At 32.5% G+C, this 19,697-nt stretch overlaps 1 protein-coding gene and 1 long non-coding RNA gene across 4 annotated transcripts in view; one reads left to right on the top strand and one right to left on the bottom strand.

The window, feature by feature from the left end:
• LOC145291222 (acidic mammalian chitinase-like) overlaps nucleotides 1-19,697 on the top strand; it is a 71,328-nt gene that overhangs the window by 12,341 nt on the left and 39,290 nt on the right. Inside the window, exon 1 of one of the 3 annotated variants that reach the window (XM_080136817.1) lies at nucleotides 5,729-5,747. The exons of 1 other annotated variant lie outside the window; for it this stretch is intronic. The gene's annotated coding sequence lies outside the window, so the exon portion shown is untranslated. Of the gene's footprint in view, nucleotides 1-5,728; nucleotides 5,748-8,100; nucleotides 8,385-19,697 lie in introns of those variants that run through there. One more of the 3 variants, XM_080136815.1, reaches the window with a different exon arrangement.
• LOC145291223 (uncharacterized) lies at nucleotides 5,034-8,976 on the bottom strand. Its single transcript, XR_013869353.1, has 2 exons — nucleotides 8,480-8,976; nucleotides 5,034-5,317 (listed from the first exon to the last, which is right to left on the bottom strand). It is a non-coding gene; the product is annotated as an uncharacterized LOC145291223 (long non-coding RNA).

Raw genomic sequence — 19,697 nt, 5'->3', positions numbered from 1 at the left:
AGTAAAATATAAAAGATTAAAACGGAACGAAATTGAAATTTCCATTACATTTTCAATACAATCCCAAAACATAAAGCTTTCCTCGCCAATGAATTGTTTTGATAATATACGTAAAGTGAAATAAATCGAATATAAAATTAAATGAAAATATATTAAATAATTAAATGTTAAATAGATTTTGTAAATAGTACAGTTGAAATGATTAGAATATTTCCAATATGTAATAAGGTCGAGGTAATTAGTTAAAGAGATTTAATATAATGTGATATGCAAATGAGCATAAGTCATTCGATATGGGGGTGGTTTATGTCTCCTATAACAGAAACATCCTAAAATGGGTTCTAATGTTTCTCTACCAGGAGAGATCTACCCTCTTACTTCCTTTATATTTCGTTGATGATGGAGAGCTGTACACACACAGACAGAAACACACGAACCCTATTACTTTATAAAAATATAGATTAGCTTAGTTAGAAGCCATTTTTTTTCTTACAACAGAGTGATCTCCCCTAGTAGAAGAACTACCTGTATAAATATGGGACAAATTCTAGAACTTCAGTCATGACTGTGAAAGTTCACACACACACACACACACACACACACACATTATTAATTAATAAACATAGAAAATCATAATTTAATTTGTATTTGTTCTCCTAGAGGAGATCATTCTGTTGTAAGAAAAAAAAATGGCTTCTACCTCAGCTAATCTACAAGATTCTTCACCAAACGAAATTGAATACTTTACAGAAATCAGTTATTGAAATTAAATATGGTGCTCTGATGAACTTACTTCACTTGTGCCCCTTGAATAAAACCACCCCCAATCCAGCCCACTAGCAACAAAATCCCACCCCTTAACTATAGCAGTCTCAAGATGCTGGAAGATTTTCTATTCTAACGGTTTCTTTTCTCAGACTATTCGCCTGTGGAATCCCTTCCCTGCTTCCTATTTCTCCCAACGGTATCAATGTACAGAAATTTAAATGTAATGTAAACAAACCGTCTTGCTGCACAACTCCCCACTCAGGTTTCTATTCTACGAATTTGTCCCCTATTACAGCAGCCTTTTACACCTCAGTGGGAATAGGGCATATGTTGTGTTTGTGGCAAATAAAAGCAACAATAAAAAAAAAATAATAGATAAAAATTAAAAAAAAAAATAATAGATAAAAATTAAAAAAAAAATTTTTGTTTTAAATTTTTTTAAAAATTTAAAAAAAAAGATTAAAAAAAATAATAGATAAAATTAAAAAAAAAAAAATTAAAAAAAAAAAATTTAAAAAAAAAATTAAAAAAAAAAAAAAAAAAAGTGCTATTGTGAGCTTTGTTGTTATGTTCAAAGCGTTTTATACCATGTAACCTTCAACCTTCTCCAGGTGCATTTTTTTCAGGTACATTCATGAATCTGGACTGAATTTCAAATTAAATCCTTTATTTAATCTAGGGGAGGGGTATATTTTTCTTGTTCCATCTGCCATAACCGAGTTTAAGTGTTAATTATTATGTTATTCTTAGTCATAATCATAAAGTGTTGAATGTTCGGGTTTATATATATTCTTATATATGCGTATGTTATACATTCATGTGTGTGGGTGGATGTGTAACATATATACATCTAATGAAATTCCTTCCTTCTCCTTCTGTTCCCTTTGTCTTCCATCTTGTTAACCTGAAACCAAAATGCATGCTCCAAAAAGCACAACGCATTTCTTATTTGTGGAGACAGGCTTTATTCACAGAGTTTTTCACACTCTCTGGAAAGATTTCCCACACGCAACTCATTTCTGATTTCTATCTCTTTCTTTCTCTTCTTCATATTTCCTAGATGACCAGTCTCCTTCGAATCTTGCTAACTGCCTACTAACTGCTTTGACAAACTGCCCCCAACTAAACTCTCAAATGAACTCCCCCAAGCACATGTGCATTTCTCCTTTTTATATTGGGGGTGGGATGTGTATGCGTGAACTCCGACCAAATGCATCTGCAGTCAACATGTTTACAACCGTCAGAGCAGTGTTGCCGGGTTTGATAAGTCTTGACACTTTGACCCCCATTTCACCCAAAGACATCCCGCACTAATCGCGCTATTCATGTCATGGACTCCATAACACACACACACACACACACACACACACACACACACACACACACACATATATTTCTGTAGAAATATATTTCTTATAATATATACCAATCCTTATTTAAGAAGCTCAATGTAATTATAGAGCAATATAGAGAATAAATGACAAAAAACTATATTCCAAAATTCATGATGTTGACCATCTTATAATTTATTCCTTTAACTTATACTTTAATTTATTCCTTTTGACTTATACAATTCTTGACAGTAGCTGTTTCGTAGCGCAAAATCAATCACTTAATTATTATATCAATCAGTGAATTTATTATGCCCTAACTCATCAGAAAAAATAGCAATAATCAATCCACCAAAAAGAAATGAAGTGTAATTTGACGATTAAAATCCGAAAATTGGAAGAGAAGCTGCATATACCTTCAATATGTTTTCATTACGCCATTTTGGATTTTATCAAACAAAGTCATTAAACCCAACTAATCATACTAACAATCTACATTAATTTATGAATCTTCTACCAAAATGTTCTATTTAATAATTAGTAAATTAATTAATTCTAATTTGTGTATGCATACTTATGAAAATAACATCAATAAATTATAAACTATTATACATGTTTGCATATACGAAACGAAACTAAAAAAAAACTAAGCTAAAAAAAAAAACGATTGATCTTTACGATTATCATAAATAATCAATTGATATGAATTGAAACCATACATAATTCAGTTCTGTTGACTATCATAATCAAGCTTATTATTATTACAGTTATATTTCTTAGAATCATTCAATTCAAAACCTTTACTAACATTAGGTTAAGTTTAAAAATATTTTGATAACTCCATTTTTAGCGTAATTGTAAATAGTTCCTATTTACAATGCCTCCCCACAGGACAGAGTTAGACACCAGGGTCGTTTTTTAATGTGGATAAAAGGAACAAAAATAAAAATTGTCTCAGTTGTGAAGGATCTCTCCTCCACTGACAGAGAACAAGAAACTGAAGTGTAGCATCCGAAGAACAGGTACTACACTTTGATCTTGACCCAAAGGCCAATAAAATTAATTTAATTAAAGTGAGATAGAGTTACCTCCCTTGGATCAGATCTCTGTCTGTCTGTCTGTCTGTCACTCTCTCTCTCTCTCTCTCTCTCTCTCTCTATATATATATGTATATATATAGTATATATATATATATATATATATATATATATATATATATATATATATATATATATATATATATGTCTACACCGATGAAGACTGAAGGATCGCTCGAAAATTATGTACCTGCAAAAAAAGTTTTTTAATTTTTTTTCATAATATTATTTTGTATTCCTGCACGTCACCAATTGAAAACGAATAAAGAAAAGTTTTTATACTTTTCGTATTCTTTTTTATACATTTCCATTCATATATATATATATATATATATATATATATATATATATATATATATATATGGGAAAATAAAAAGAATAAGAATAAAATCGATTCTTTAAGAGGAGACTTATCGGGATAATGCAAAGCTCTACAAATTGCTTTGGAGCTTATATAACTCCCTCAATCATGTGTGCGTCCTTCCTTTTTTATATTAGGGATGGGGTGTATGCAGGTAATCTCCGACTGGATGCATCTGCAAGCCAACGCGTTCACAACACGTCAGAGTGATGTTGTTTGATTTGATGAGTCTTAACCTTTTGACCCCCATCGCACTCAACGCCATTCTGATCATACTGTTCATATAATGGACTCCATAACAGTAAGGATTGAACCTTCAACTTCCAGAAGACTGCCACTTAGAATTAATTATTAATGAATGCTGTTAACCGTTATGCCATAGGCTGACGGAATCTAACCCCCGCCTACAACACACACCCTGTAGATTAGACAAAGGTTTGTTTGAAATTCGTCCCAGTTCTCGAATTCAACATAAAGATATCCCAAGATCAAAAAGAGGCACAATAAGCAGATGAAGAAAGTCAAAGGTGACATTGGTCGAAATGTTGTCAATATAAATAAGATGCGAAGAGTTTGATCCAATTTATTACATAAAATGATTATATTTATTTGTGATACTTGTGCAGTTTATGGGTCATGTTTTTTTTGTTGTTTTTTTTTTTTTTGTAGATAAGACTTTCCAGTTAACTTCAATTTTTATACTATCTTTTTTTCTTTTTCTTTTCTTTTTTTTCCAATTTTCTCATCAGTTTGTTGCAGCTGAGAATGGGGCATATATTCCAACCGAGAGATCTTTTTAAGATTCCAACCGTCTCTCTAAATGCAATTGTTTGACTGTCTCTTGTACTGGGTTCACTGGATATATTTGCAATGTAGCTTTTGAAATTCTATTTCGTGAGTCCAGTTACTCCTGTCATTATTGGAATGGTGGAGATCTTCCCAAGATTCCAGTTTCTTTTCATGTCGTATATCTTTTTGTTTAATAAAGTGTTAAGTAAAAGTACAGAAGAGTTAAAAAAAAAAAAAAAGTGCCCCTCCCTATGTTAAGAATATTTTCTAAATAATAACGCTATTTTTTAGCACAGTTCATAAACTGCACAAGTAGCTTATTTATTTTTGTTGTTTTTGTCACAACGCACATGAAGTTCTAATCATTTTATTTATAAATTTTGGAAACATTTTTTTAAGGAAAAAAAAAATTAAAGAAAAAAGGAGTACCTAAAATTATTCCAATCTGTAAAATTAATTTTGTAAAATTTTGACAAATTTCAAGAATTAGATAGAGTTATCTCCCCTGGCGCCCTCCCTTCCTCTTCAGGGTTGAAATTGTAAACATGGCTGCGTCGTGATGGGTCTCACTAAAATTTAATTTTCCTTTATAAATAAAAACAAATACTTGATCAAATTAAGCGATTTTTCTTTTATGAGAATTTCATTCCATAGCGGGCACGTACATCATAGGGATTTTTCTTTATGTTTTTTTTAAATTTTTTTATTTATTTTTTTAATTTTTTATCTTTATTAAACTGCATTCATTTTCATGAAATTCTTCAACAATTTTTTAAGGTATTTTACGTCATGGCGAAATCATTTGGTAAACTTGTGTCGCATATTAGTAGAGTTATTTCCCTTTACGTGATAGGAAAACATTGCATTTCGCATAAAGTTTGACAAAAGATGTAAAAAAAAAAAAAAAAAAGTATCACTTGCCAGCCATTGTTACAAAATTAGACGCAAGGTTAGTTTTTCCAGAATTCCCCCTATATTAAAAAAGAGAAAAAAGAAAAGAAAAAGTTTGTATGATGTACGTACGTAATATGGCTCAATTTGATTTTAAAAAATTCAACTTAAAAAAAAAATACATAAAAATAATTTATGACGTACGTATCCGTCATGGAACGAAAATATCACATTACAAAATTTACCTAAATTGATCAAGTAGTTTTTTTTTATAGATTTTATTTTATTTTTTTTACGATTGTCACCAATTTTAATAGTAAATCGTAGCCATTAAAAAGGCTGAGTTTAGTCTTGGTAGTTCGTATTGAGTTGTCTCCCTTTATTGATTAAAAATGTTAACGCGATACACCATACTCGCTTCCTCATAAGATTGGATTTTCTCAGTAAAAAAAAAAAAAAAAAAATCAAATTACGTGATTTTTTGAATAGGACATTTTCGTTTTGTGACGGGTACGTACATCATACAAATTTTTATGTTTTTCTATTTTTAATTAGACTGAATTCTGGACAAAAATTGATAATATGTATTCACAAAAAATCACGTAAATTGATCAATTAATTTTATTTTTATAAATAAAATAAATTTTAAGCAATTAATGGGAATTCATATGCATTACAGCAAGTTTCAATTATGTTGAATTATCGGTATTATTATACAAACACCGTGACAGCGTTAGGGTTAGGGTTAGGATTAGGGTTAGGGTTAGGGTTAGGGTTAGGGTTTAGGGTTAGGGTTAGGGTTAGGGTTGGGGTTAGGGTTAGGTTTAGGGTTAGGGTTAGGGGTTAGGGGTAGGGGTAGGGGTAATTCGCTGTCACGGTGTTTGTATAGTTTTACCGAATTATCTCCCTCGTCTCCAGTACCCACGTTTTTTTTTAGTTAAGAAACTCATTCTTAACATGGAAAGGAGAGTTTTGTTGTTGTATTTTTTGTTGTTGTTGTTTTAATATAATTATTCTGTACTACTGTAAAAATGAATTGTACTTCTACACTTTATCGCCGAAACTGGAGACGCCATTTTATTTCACGCACCTGCCGTTAAAATGCAAGGGAGAAATCAGTATTTTAAACTATGGCCGAAGTTAGAAATAAATAATAAAAAAATTAAACTTCGGGTCAAGATCAAAGTGTAGTACACAAATGAAATTTTATTAAGATTGTTATCTTTTTTGTATTTTTTGATATAAATAAAAAATGTTTTAAATTGGGCTTAAGTAGGCACTCCCCTCCCACCACACACACATAAATACACATTTAAAGGGGTAACCATGATAAAAGAGGCTGGCCGAGAGAAAAATTATTTAAAATTTACAACAGAAAAGAGATGGATCAACCAACCTCCCCCTCCCTCTTCTTTTTGAGTTGGCCTTGTGCCTAAGTTTTTTGTTCATTTTCCCAATTGTATTTTTTTTCCTGTGAATAAAAAATTTAATATCTCAAAGTGTAGTATCTGTTCTTCAGATCTACACTTCAATTTCTTGTTCTCTGTCAGTGGAGGAGAAATCCTTCACGACTGAGACAATTTTTATTTTTGTTCCTTTTCTCCACATTAAAAAACGACCCTGGTGTCTAACTCTGTCCCGTGGGGAGGCATTGTAAATAGGAACTATGAAAAAAATTAAATTAAGAAAGCGAAAGAGAACATGTATCCATAATTGCTTAATTGGAAAGGCTTCGATTTAATTAATGAAGACGGGAAAGTTTGTCATGAAACATATATATATATTTTTTTATTATTAAAAACCGAAAATGGAATGACATATTCATAATTGTTTAAACTGGGCGAGCGCCATTTGAAAACCAAAACATTCATTGTATAAAAATAAGTACCAATTGTTTTATCAAAATTATATTTTCTTACGCAAACTTTTCAATAAATGTTTTTACAATTATATTTTGATAAATTTTTATACAATAAATGTTTTGTGCGTGAAATAAAATGGCGTCTCCAGTTTCGGCGATAAAGTGTACAAGTGCCAAATGAATTTAACTTGAAAATCCTATCTAAAAAAGAAATAATACGGTTTATAAACTGCAGAAGTACCTTTTTTAAACACACCTGTAAACTAGTTTAATTTACATGACTGTAATAGGAATTTACCGTGTTCGTTTTATAACTGTTGGTTGGCCTTTTTGGGGGCTATGAATTAAGTGTAGTATCTGATCTAACGCGCTACACACACTTAGTCTGTGTCCTCGGCCAGTTAAGGAGAGAGGAATCTTTCTAGATTGAGGCTTTTTTTTTTTTTAATTATTTTATTCTAATCCAGAATGTCCCTTTTTGAGGAGCTGAAGTTTCTCCACATTAAAATCCGACGCTGTCTAGCTCGTGACTCCTGTCGTAAAATTAATTCTTTTTTTCTGTTTTCTTATTTTTTTTCTGCGGATTATTGTCGATAACAGACTTAGCAGGAAAAATATTTTTTAAAAGTTTATTTAATCACTTTTAATATTTAGAAGGAAGAACGACCGCAAAGTGGAGCTAGAATGACAAGTGACCCCCCCCCCTACGTTAAAAGTCATTAATTGATAAACTTAAAAAAAAAAAAAAAATCCTGCTAATATGGGTACTAGTGCAGTGCACTTATTGATCCGTGCTGAAATAATAACGTTATTATTTAAAAACGCCATTCTTAACATGGGGTGGGGAGGGTGTTTTGTACCTATTCCATACTTTAACCTTACAATTGAATAAAAAAAAAATTTAAAAAAAAACATATCATAAAACTTTAATTAAACTTGGAAATACGATTTTAAAAATAGCGCGGATCAGTAAGTGCACTGCAGTGCACTAGCACCCTAATATGAAAGTTGTCTGTTATTGATGATAATCCGCAGAAAAAAATAAGAAAAAGTGAAAAGAAATCAATTTTATGGCAAGGGGAAAAGCTCTTTCAGGTCCGCCCTATATCAACTACCGGTTTAAGCGATCACGTGAAAACTGTTCAATGTGATTATTACATAACAAAGGAGAAAGTAAAAAAAAAAAAACATCTTTTAAGTTTTATTGTGAAAAGCGATCATCACTATTTATCGTTTTTTTTTTTTTTTAATTCCCTTTGATTTTGTTTTTTTGTTGTTTTTTTAAGGTAAGTTTTTATTTATTTATTTATTTTTTCACTTTTGTTTCTTTTTAGTAAACATTACTATTAACAACATAAATTATTTAAAACGAAATACTGACGAAGGCTAGAGGAATAGTGGCGCAGAGAGACGTTGAATCTCTACGGTTCCAGGTGAGCATTGTCTGAAGATAGCAGTTCCAATCCAACCCAAAAGCCGACCATAGGTTTAGCTCAAAACGTAGTGAGACGAAAAACAACTATGGATGGCAATAATTGCTGAGAATGCAGTTAGGAGCGGAGTTCCTATCCCGTCGTGGTTACCACCTGACGAAACGTAGTGAAACAACTAAAAGTAGATGAGGATAATAGTCTGCAATAAATAATACTCATCTCAATAAACATTCCAATTAATTAAATAATATATCGATCAAATAGTTTTGTTTTTTATCTAAAAAAAAAAATACAAATTTACGATTTGTAGCGATTTTACGACTAAAATATTGAACACAAGGCTGCTTTTTTTTTTTTACCTCGACACTTCGAATTGAATTGTCTCCCCCTTATTTATTTCATTAGATTTCATAATGCACGGCGAAAACACTACGGCTCGCTTAGTTATAAAATTATATTTTCTTGAATAAAAAAAAAAAAACCCTACTTAATCAAATCAAAACGGGAGGAGGGGCACCAAGGGAGATAACTCCACACCGTTCGTCAAAATTTGACGAGATGATTTTGAAACATGGTCAGAAAAAACAGACAAATATATATTTTTTTTTTCCACTTATTTTACAGAGTTCCTCTGTCATCAGCAAATCTACCCATCTCACAGACAATATTATCAAGGAGGTCATTTATGAATATCAGGAATAATAAAGGTCCAAGGATCGACCCTTGAGATACGCCCGCATTTATATCATATTGTTTAGATGTATCGCCGTCAAAGAAAACCTGGATTTTTCTCTTCTTTAAGAAGGATTTAATTATGTTAAGTATTCGTCCAGTGATACCCTATCAAAAGCCTTAGATATATCTAGGGCTGCTGCTCTACCCTTCCTTGCTTTGTTCAGTGTATGGTATATACATTCAGAGGTTACAGTTAAGATATCTGCTGTAGTATGGGCTTGCTTAAATCCATATGGTTGGTCCATCAGAAATTTAGCAGCTGTAAGGTGATGGCCTAGAGCTTCGTTAATTATGGAGTCAAATATTTTGGTGAAAAGCGGAAGGAAGCTAATGGGGCAATAATTTAATGGGTCAATTCTTTCATCAGAATTCTTGTAAACTGAAATCACAGAAGCAGCTTTTCAGTAATCAGGATTAGGAAAGCAAGATCCGTTAAGACATTTGTTGTAAAGTTTGAAGAGGACTTGAGCAACCTCAGTGGAGCATTGTTTTTAATAGCACTGCCGGGATGAGATCGGGTCCACATGCTTTTGAGGTGTCTAGATTTTTATGATATCATGCACCTGAGAAGGGGTAATTTTCTGATAATCTAGTGTGGTGTCAGTCTGCAAACGAAAGTCAGGGAAGGAGTGGTTTGCTGGGTCCAATGTGGAGTTTAAGGCAAACCAACTGACAAGCATGTTAGACTTCTCGGTTACATGCAAACAACTTCATGGTTGTTGGATAGTGGAGGAATTGTTGATTGCCCAATATTTACTACACTGTTGTAGATTTTCCAGAAATCACGGGTTCCGAATTTCTGTGTTTCAATGCATTTTCTGGTCGTTTCGGTATATTCTCTCTTAGCTGTCGCTATTTCTTTCTTACAATTACTTCTAGCTTCTATAAACTTCTGTCTGTTTGTACTGGACTTATGTCGGTTAAATATGCAGTATGCATGCTACCTTTGTGCAATGGCAGCTGCACAAGTAGAAGTAAACCATTGGGGAGAGTGAGGTTTGTTATAGAATTTGCGCATGGGAACATGTGCTTCAATTGACGTTTTGAACCATTCAGTGGTCTCATTTGCGCACTGTTCAGCAGGGAGAAAAAAGATATTTCCCCATAGGGTATCTGATGAGATCCCTGATGGCTTCCCAGTCAGCCTTCTTATAATACCTTGTCATTTGGAGCAATGGCTCTTCATTTTTGGGTCGAGAATTAAGTGCGATTTTTACTATCATCACAGTGTGGGCTATGGGCATTCTTTACACAACCATTGGGAACTGTGGTCGGAAATAGATTTAGAAGTGAGGCATCTTGCAGATCTGGGAAAGATGTCGGAAACGTAACCGTCTTTGATAGGGAATGAGATATAGAGAAGCTGTGTTGTGCTACCAGCTGCGTCTGTGTAAGTAGAGAATCCAAGCCAATTACTGTGGTGGACAATGAAGTCACCAAATACATGTACTTATGCACTAGTATCGAGGGAGAGTGTTGTATCTATGCTGTTAGAGACTTGGTTGATTAGCGTACAGTCCTGGGTTGAGGAAAAGTGGCAGAGAAATATAGTTAGCTAATGTTATGTTGCATGTTCAGTCTAAAGCACATAAAGGCCTGGTCGTCTGATTCTAGTTTTGTTTCTCTAGTCAAGGGGAGGTTGTTGCGAATATAGACCCCAAGTCCGTGCATATGTCTGTCTGAGTCCTTATGGCAAAGTGGGAGAAAACCAGACATGTTAAAGTGGTTAGAAAGGATGAAGGAGTGTAGGTTAGTTTCACTTAGTGCTAAGATATCTGAGGTGTTTGCTAGGAGAAATGATTCAACATCATCTGTTAGTTCTAAGCCTGCGGATATTCGTGAATGCAAGCCTCAAGGGAGGAGGCAAATTGGTTTTGATTGAGTTTAAGCCTGGTTTAATCATAATTTTTGATTGAATTGGCATTTTGTTTTATTTAATAGTTTCAGGTTTAGGATGTTTTGGAATATTAGTTGTAGATCATCTATCGTAAGTCAAAGTCATTAGTTACCCGACGAGGGTATTAAGACCATATTCTAAGGCTTTGATCTTCTCCTGTCAAAGAGTTTCAAGTAGCACTAATAATTCACATGAAAAATATGAATATAAGGGCCATAAATATATATATATATATATATATATATATATATATATATATATATATGTGTGTGTGTGTGTGCGTGTGTGTTTGTGTGTAGTATATATATATATATATATATATATATATATAATATATATATAACTACTTCATTTACTCACATAAAATTAATATACGAAAGTATAAATTTATTCGTAAACTTTTAGTATTTACTTCAAAAGTGCTCACATAGGTAGAGCTAGTTAGTAAGTTATATATATATATATATATATATATATATATATATATATATATATATATATATATGTATGTTTTCCATGGAAATATTCTTTGTTCACTTATGATTTCTTTTTTATATAAATCAATCCTTATTTAAGAAGCTCAATGTAATTACAGAGCAATATAATGAATAAATGACAAAAGTCTACATTCCAAATTTCATGACATTGACCATCTTACGATTTATTCCTTTAATTCAGTTGACGTTTACAATTCTTGACAGTATCTGTTTTGTAGCGCAAAATCAATCACATAATTATTATATCAATCAGGTTAAAAATGGCGCAATGTAAGCAAATAATAAGGTAATTGCAGCTTCTCTTCCAATTTTCAGATTTTTTAATCATGTCCAAACGCATTTTATTTCCTTTTGGTTGATTGATTGTTGCTATTTCTTCTGATGGGTTAAGGGCAAAATAGATTCATTGATTGATATAAAAAATTAAGTGATTTATTTTGTGCTACGAAACATGTACTGTCAAGAATTGTAAATGTCAACTGAATTAAAACAATAAATTGTAAGATGGTCAACATCATGAAATTTGGAATATAAACTTTTGTCATTTAGTCATTATATATATATGATGATTGCAACGTCTTGTCAGACGAGCCACTGCCTCAGACATTTAAAATCCATGAGCCCAAATGTCTGAGGGAGTATCTATACAAATATGATGTTACAGAGTCTTAGCTTTGTACGACAGCTAAGTCTCTCTCTCGGTTCAAAATGTTGAGATCCAGCAACAAGCAAGAGCAAGATAGCCAGCAACAAATTAAACTGCAGACCAGCTTAATGCGGGTAATGGTCTTCCGCGTTATGTTTTTTTTTTAAATCAGAGATTTGCTTCTCCTAAAAAGGTTGCCTTCACCACGGCTTACGGGAGCCCTCTCCACCCCAATACACATATACACACAGACAAATATACACGGTGTTAGTTGGCTGTTGGCCCAGAAAAAGAGTTCATTCGCCCTTTATATATTCTCAGAAAGTTATTTACTGGACCCCTTATTAATTTATTCATAACCAATAATTACCAAATTTAAAATGCTTATCTTAGTTAATCATCACTATTACCGACATGAATTATTTTAGAGGAAATGCAATCGGGAAAGTAGTCGAAAACAAGTACTTTTTGAACTACTCAAACTTATTTATGACCTATTTGTGTGAAAAACTTATTTATGATTTATTTGTGTGAAAAATTTATTTATGACCTATTTGTGTGAAAAATTTATTTATGACCTATTTGTGTGAAAAACTTATTTATGACCTATTTGTGTGAAAAATTTATTTATGACCTATTTGTGTGAAAAATTTATTTATGATCTATTTGTGTGAAAAACTTATTTATGACCTATTTGTGTGAAAAATTTATTTATGACCTATTTGTTTGAAAAATTTATTTATGACCTATTTGTGTGAAAAACTTATGACCTATTTGTGTGAAAAATTTATTTATGACCTATTTATGTGAAAAACTTATTTATGACCTATTTGTGTGAAAAACTTATTTATGACCTATTTGTGTGAAAAACTTATTTATGACCTATTTGTGTGAAAAACTTATTTATGACCTATTTGTGTGCAAAAACTTATTTATGACCTATTTGTGTGAAAAACTTATTTATGACCTATTTGTGTGAAAAACTTATTTATGACCTATTTGTGTGAAAAACTTATTTATGACCTATTTGTGTGCAAAAACTTATTTATGACCTATTTGTGTGCAAAAACTTATTTATGACCTATTTATGTGAAAAACTTATTTATGACCTATTTGTGTGAAAAACTTATTTATGACCTATTTGTGTGAAAAACTTATTTATGACCTATTTGTGTGAAAAACTTATTTATGACCTATTTGTGTGCAAAAACTTATTTATGACCTATTTGTGTGAAAAACTTATTTATGACCTATTTGTGTGCAAAAACTTATTTATGACCTATTTGTGTGAAAAACTTATTTATGACCTATTTGTGTGCAAAAACTTATTTATGACCTATTTGTGTGCAAAAACTTATTTATGACCTATTTATGTGAAAAACTTATTTATGACCTATTTGTGTGAAAAACTTATTTATGACCTATTTGTGTGAAAAACTTATTTATGACCTATTTGTGTGAAAAACTTATTTATGACCTATTTGTGTGAAAAACTTATTTATGACCTATTTGTGTGAAAAACTTATTTATGACCTATTTGTGTGAAAAACTTATTTATGACCTATTTGTGTGAAAAACTTATTTATGACCTATTTGTATGAAAAACTTATTTATGACCTATTTGTGTGAAAAACTTATTTATGACCTATTTGTGTGCAAAAACTTATTTATGACCTATTTGTGTGAAAAACTTATGACCTATTTGTGTGAAAAACTTATTTATGACCTATTTGTGTGAAAAACTTATTTATGACCTATTTGTGTGCAAAAACTTATTTATGACCTATTTGTGTGCAAAAACTTATTTATGACCTATTTGTGTGCAAAAACTTATTTATGACCTATTTGTGTGAAAAACTTATTTATGACCTATTTGTGTGCAAAAACTTATTTATGACCTATTTGTGTGAAAAACTTATTTATGACCTATTTGTGTGAAAAACTTATTTATGACCTATTTGTGTGCAAAAACTTATTTATGACCTATTTGTGTGCAAAAACTTATTTATGACCTATTTGTGTGAAAAACTTATTTATGACCTATTTGTGTGAAAAACTTATTTATGACCTATTTGTGTGCAAAAACTTATTTATGACCTATTTGTGTGAAAAACTTATTTATGACCTATTTGTGTGAAAAACTTATTTATGACCTATTTGTGTGCAAAAACTTATTTATGACCTATTTGTGTGAAAAACTTATTTATGACCTATTTGTGTGAAAAACTTATTTATGACCTATTTGTGTGCAAAAACTTATTTATGACCTATTTGTGTGAAAAACTTATTTATGACCTATTTGTGTGAAAAACTTATTTATGACCTATTTGTGTGAAAAACTTATTTATGACCTATTTGTGTGCAAAAACTTATTTATGACCTATTTGTGTGCAAAAACTTATTTATGACTTATTTATGTGAAAAACTTATTTATGACCTATTTGTGTGCAAAAACTTATTTATGACCTATTTGTGTGCAAAAACTTATTTATGACCTATTTGTGTGAAAAACTTATTTATGACCTATTTGTGTGCAAAAACTTATTTATGACCTATTTGTGTGCAAAAACTTATTTATGACCTATTTGTGTGAAAAACTTATTTATGACCTATTTGTGTGAAAAACTTATTTATGACCTATTTGTGTGCAAAAACTTATTTATGACCTATTTGTGTGCAAAAACTTATTTATGACCTATTTGTGTGAAAAACTTATTTATGACCTATTTGTGTGAAAAACTTATTTATGACCTATTTGTGTGCAAAAACTTATTTATGACCTATTTGTGTGAAAAACTTATTTATGACCTATTTGTGTGAAAAACTTATTTATGACCTAATTGTGTGCAAAAACTTATTTATGACCTATTTGTGTGAAAAACTTATTTATGACCTATTTGTGTGAAAAACTTATTTATGACCTATTTGTGTGCAAAAACTTATTTATGACCTATTTGTGTGAAAAACTTATTTATGACCTATTTGTGTGAAAAACTTATTTATGACCTATTTGTGTGCAAAAACTTATTTATGACCTATTTGTGTGAAAAACTTATTTATGACCTATTTGTGTGAAAAACTTATTTATGACCTATTTGTGTGAAAAACTTATTTATGACCTATTTGTGTGCAAAAACTTATTTATGACCTATTTGTGTGCAAAAACTTATTTATGACCTATTTATGTGAAAAACTTATTTATGACCTATTTGTGTGAAAAACTTATTTATGACCTATTTGTGTGAAAAACTTATTTATGACCTATTTGTGTGAAAAACTTATTTATGACCTATTTGTGTGAAAAACTTATTTATGACCTCTTTATGTGAAAAACTTATTTATGACCTATTTGTGTGAAAAACTTATTTATGACCTATTTATGTGAAAAACTTATTTATGACCTATTTGTGTGAAAAACTTATTTATGACCTATTTGTGTGAAAAACCTATTTATGACCTATTTGTGTGAAAAATTTATTTATGACCTATTTATGTGAAAAACTTATTTATTACCTATTTGTGTGAAAAACTTATTTATGACCTATTTGTGTGAAAAACTTATTTATGACCTCTTTATGTGAAAAACGTATTTATGACCTATTTGTGTGAAAAACTTATTTATGACCTATTTATGTGAAAAACTTATTTATGACCTATTTGTGTGAAAAACTTATTTATGACCTATTTGTGTGAAAAACTTATTTATGACCTATTTGTGTGAAAAACTTATTTATGACCTATTTGTGTGAAAAACTTATTTATGACCTATTTGTGTGAAAAACTTATTTATGACCTATTTGTGTGAAAAACAAAGCTGGTAAATTAGACGAATCAAAAGAACAAGTGACTCGAAGCAAACAAACAATGTCAGCTAAAAAAAAAATCACATTATACTTAATTTTTTTTTTACATGAAATAATAAGTAAAATGTTATTGTTCCATTGTTTTGAATTTGTTTTAAGCATTATAAAACAAATTTATTACTTATGAAATATTGATTTCATTCTTTATTTTTTATCTTTAGAAAATTATTCCTTTTTTTTCCTTCTTTTCTTTAGCTGAGACCGTTTACTGTGGACTTTGAGTCTAGAAGTGTAAGCCATTTTGAATTTCAGAACAGTTTCAGATGGTTCGCTGTTACACACAAGTCCTGGGAGGTGACTTGTTTGTAGTAGACAGTTCCACAGAACAAAATATTCTTACTGTGTCGAAACCCGGGAAAGAACATGTGAAATTGCTCCAGAAAAGGTTTAATATTTATGAAGCAATTCTGGTTTCTGATTGGTTGGTAGCAGAACGTGAATTAATTTGATTCGCCAGTTCTTAGCAGCATCGTTTATAAATAGAATCTTCCGACTGTGTGGGATCATACCCCATTAACCTCAACATATTGCAACACTTATGAAATATTGATTTCATTCTTTATTTTTTATCTTTAGAAAATTATTCCTTTTTTTTTCCTTCTTTTCTTTAGCTGAGACCGTTTACTGTGGACTTCGAGTCTCGAGTCACTACAAATTTTAATATTTAAATTTGAAGTTTTGTCGGACGTGGGGGCGTAGCCATCGTATAATTCATTTCTCAACTCACACGTACACACACACACACACATACTAACACACACACACTAACACACACACTAACACACACACACACACACACACACACACACACAGAGTCATAAACATATTAAGATAGAGTCAACAGATCGATTTTTTAAATATTGTGCAAAATTAATCTTACAAACTCAATACTTCCTGGCAGAGGTGCGCGAGCCTTTTCAAGTCTCACACAAAAAACACGCATTCACATTTCAAGCTATATTACTTGTCGCATACATACGCGCACACAAACATACGCGCCCACGTCCACACACGTACATATATTCACGTTCGCGTACATACACTCACATTCACGTGTATGTACACACACGCTAACATACACACATGTACTCACACACGTACGCACACAGATGGACAACGTCACTTCCTCTTTCAATGGAAATCCACACATGCGCAAAAGACACTCCGGAAACGAGTATAAAAGAAAGAGCAATAAGCGTCTCCTCCTTTTTAGGCCCAGCTTTCGACCGCGTACCTCACGCCATTTACTACTATGTGGGACAAAAAGCTAACAGACCGTACGTACACATTTTCACTCTTTCTCTCTCTATCTACTACTGGTCCCTGAGAACACCTTCGCATAGCTGACTGCTAACTGACGTCAACCCTCTATCCTTTTCTTTGTCTACACGATGGACTGCCATTTCTCGTTTTCTTTTCCCACGCGCGAACAAACGATAGTGACCCAAACGTGAGATGAAAACACATTTCCTTTTTCCTTCTACAATACCAGTCCTCTACAAACGATGGTTACACCCACGCGGACATGAACACATGTTATACTAAAAACATCCATTCTCTCTACAAATGATGGTGACCCCTTTATTTTAAAGTGAAATGGATGAGGTTGAACGAAGCACTCATACACACACAGACTCTCTCTCTACAACAATAAACCAGCTAACAACGAGAGACGCACGCCAAATAATACACTTTTCTTCTCACCAGTAAACAACGAGAGACGCACAGCAAACTATAGACTCTTTCTCACCAGTTAACAGCAAGAGACACACGCCAAACTAAACATGTGTGGCACCCTTTTCTTTCACTTGTTTCTTCACAAAACAAATTCCTGTTCGTTTAATTCAATTTAACACGTCGTTCGTTTCTTCCTCGAGACAATTCATTTTCCCTATTTTGCACCACCACCACAAAATGGTGACAACCGAACGCGAGACGAACAAGCATTGCCTCCTATGCCACAAGTCCACAACAAACTGGCGCCCGACTGATGCGAAACAAACAAGCATGGCGACCCTACCTTTTTGGAATTAATTGTTTTGAGCGAGACGCGTGTTTTATTTGATAAAGAAAAAAACGAACTTTTCAACAAGAAAAACAAGTGAACTGCTACCGACAAGGACCTCAATGAACAACAATGACGAAACCCTTCGTCAGACTTGGCAGAAAACAAACACGGAACTGTCGACTTCATATTGAATTTTTTAAAAAATTCTAGCTCGACAAACATTTTTCATAGTTTCCTGACATTACCCTGCAACAAACGCGAGGAGAAAAATCACATAGGCCTATGCACATTCTCTCCCGCACAGCAGACGCAACAAAAAAGAAACAATTACAGGACATCCCTATCAACACATAGGAAGAAGTTGAATCAACAATACGAGTTGAGATGCACCACGCACGCTGATAAATTCATAACTTGTAAGTTTCGTTGACAGCCGGCAACCACGAACGAATGCGCATCAAATGCCCGTACAGACAATGTATACACACTATCGCAGACGCACATGCGAAGACAATGGCAACTGGAAACTCGTTCGACACGAACGAATGCGCAACTAACGCTAGTCCAAACCATGCACACATTACCGCAGACTCACTTGCAGAAATACCGTCAACTGGGCACACACGCGACGTCATCACGAAAAAAAAAAATTTTCCTTCCAAACGAACAATTCACTTCTCTGTCCAAGCAACTCGTTGCACATGTCAGCACACACCAAAAAAAAAAAACAAACAAACAAATGTCAGCCTAAAAAAAAAAAGAGTAAACGCATTTTGCACGCGTAAGTAAATACTTTTTTTTACGAACACACTCCGTTTTTGACATTCCGTTCTTTTTGACGTTTTTCAAACAACTACACCAACACCAAAAAAAAAACAGGACGAAAAATCAACTGCCGAAAACATTACTTACAAAAAAAAATATATATATATATATAAATATATATACACTGCATATATTTTTTTTTCCTAGGAAGGGGAGTATTGCGCGAGCCTTTTCTAGTCTCACACAAAAAACACACGTTCACATTTCAAGCTATGTTACTTGTCACATACGTACGCGCACACAAACATACACGCCCACGTCCACACACGTACATATATTCACGTTCGTGTACATACACTCACATTCATGTGTATATAAACACACGCTAACGTACACACATGTACTCACGTACGCACACAGATGGACGACGTCACTTCCTCTTTCAAAAGAAATCCACACATGCGCAAAAGACACTCCGGAAACGAGTATAAAAGAAAGAGCAATAAGTGGCTCCTCCTTTTTAGGCCCAGCTTTCAACCGCGTACCTCACGCCATTTACTACTATGTGGGACAAAAAGCTAACAGACCGTACGTACACATTCTCACTCTTTCTCTCTCTATCTACTACTGGTCCCTGAGACCACCTTCGCGTAGCTGACTGCTAACTGGCGTCAACCCTCTATCCTTTTCTTTGTCTACACGATGGACTGCTATTTCTCGTTCTATTACATTACTCACTTCTTTTCCCATGCGCG

This window comes from Euprymna scolopes, chromosome 12 (genome assembly GCF_053919585.1).
Source record: "Euprymna scolopes isolate OS-2025 chromosome 12, ASM5391958v1, whole genome shotgun sequence".
In the NCBI taxonomy this organism is placed as follows: Eukaryota; Metazoa; Mollusca; class Cephalopoda; order Sepiida; family Sepiolidae; genus Euprymna; species Euprymna scolopes.
This window is presented reverse-complemented; position numbering and strand designations above follow the sequence as displayed.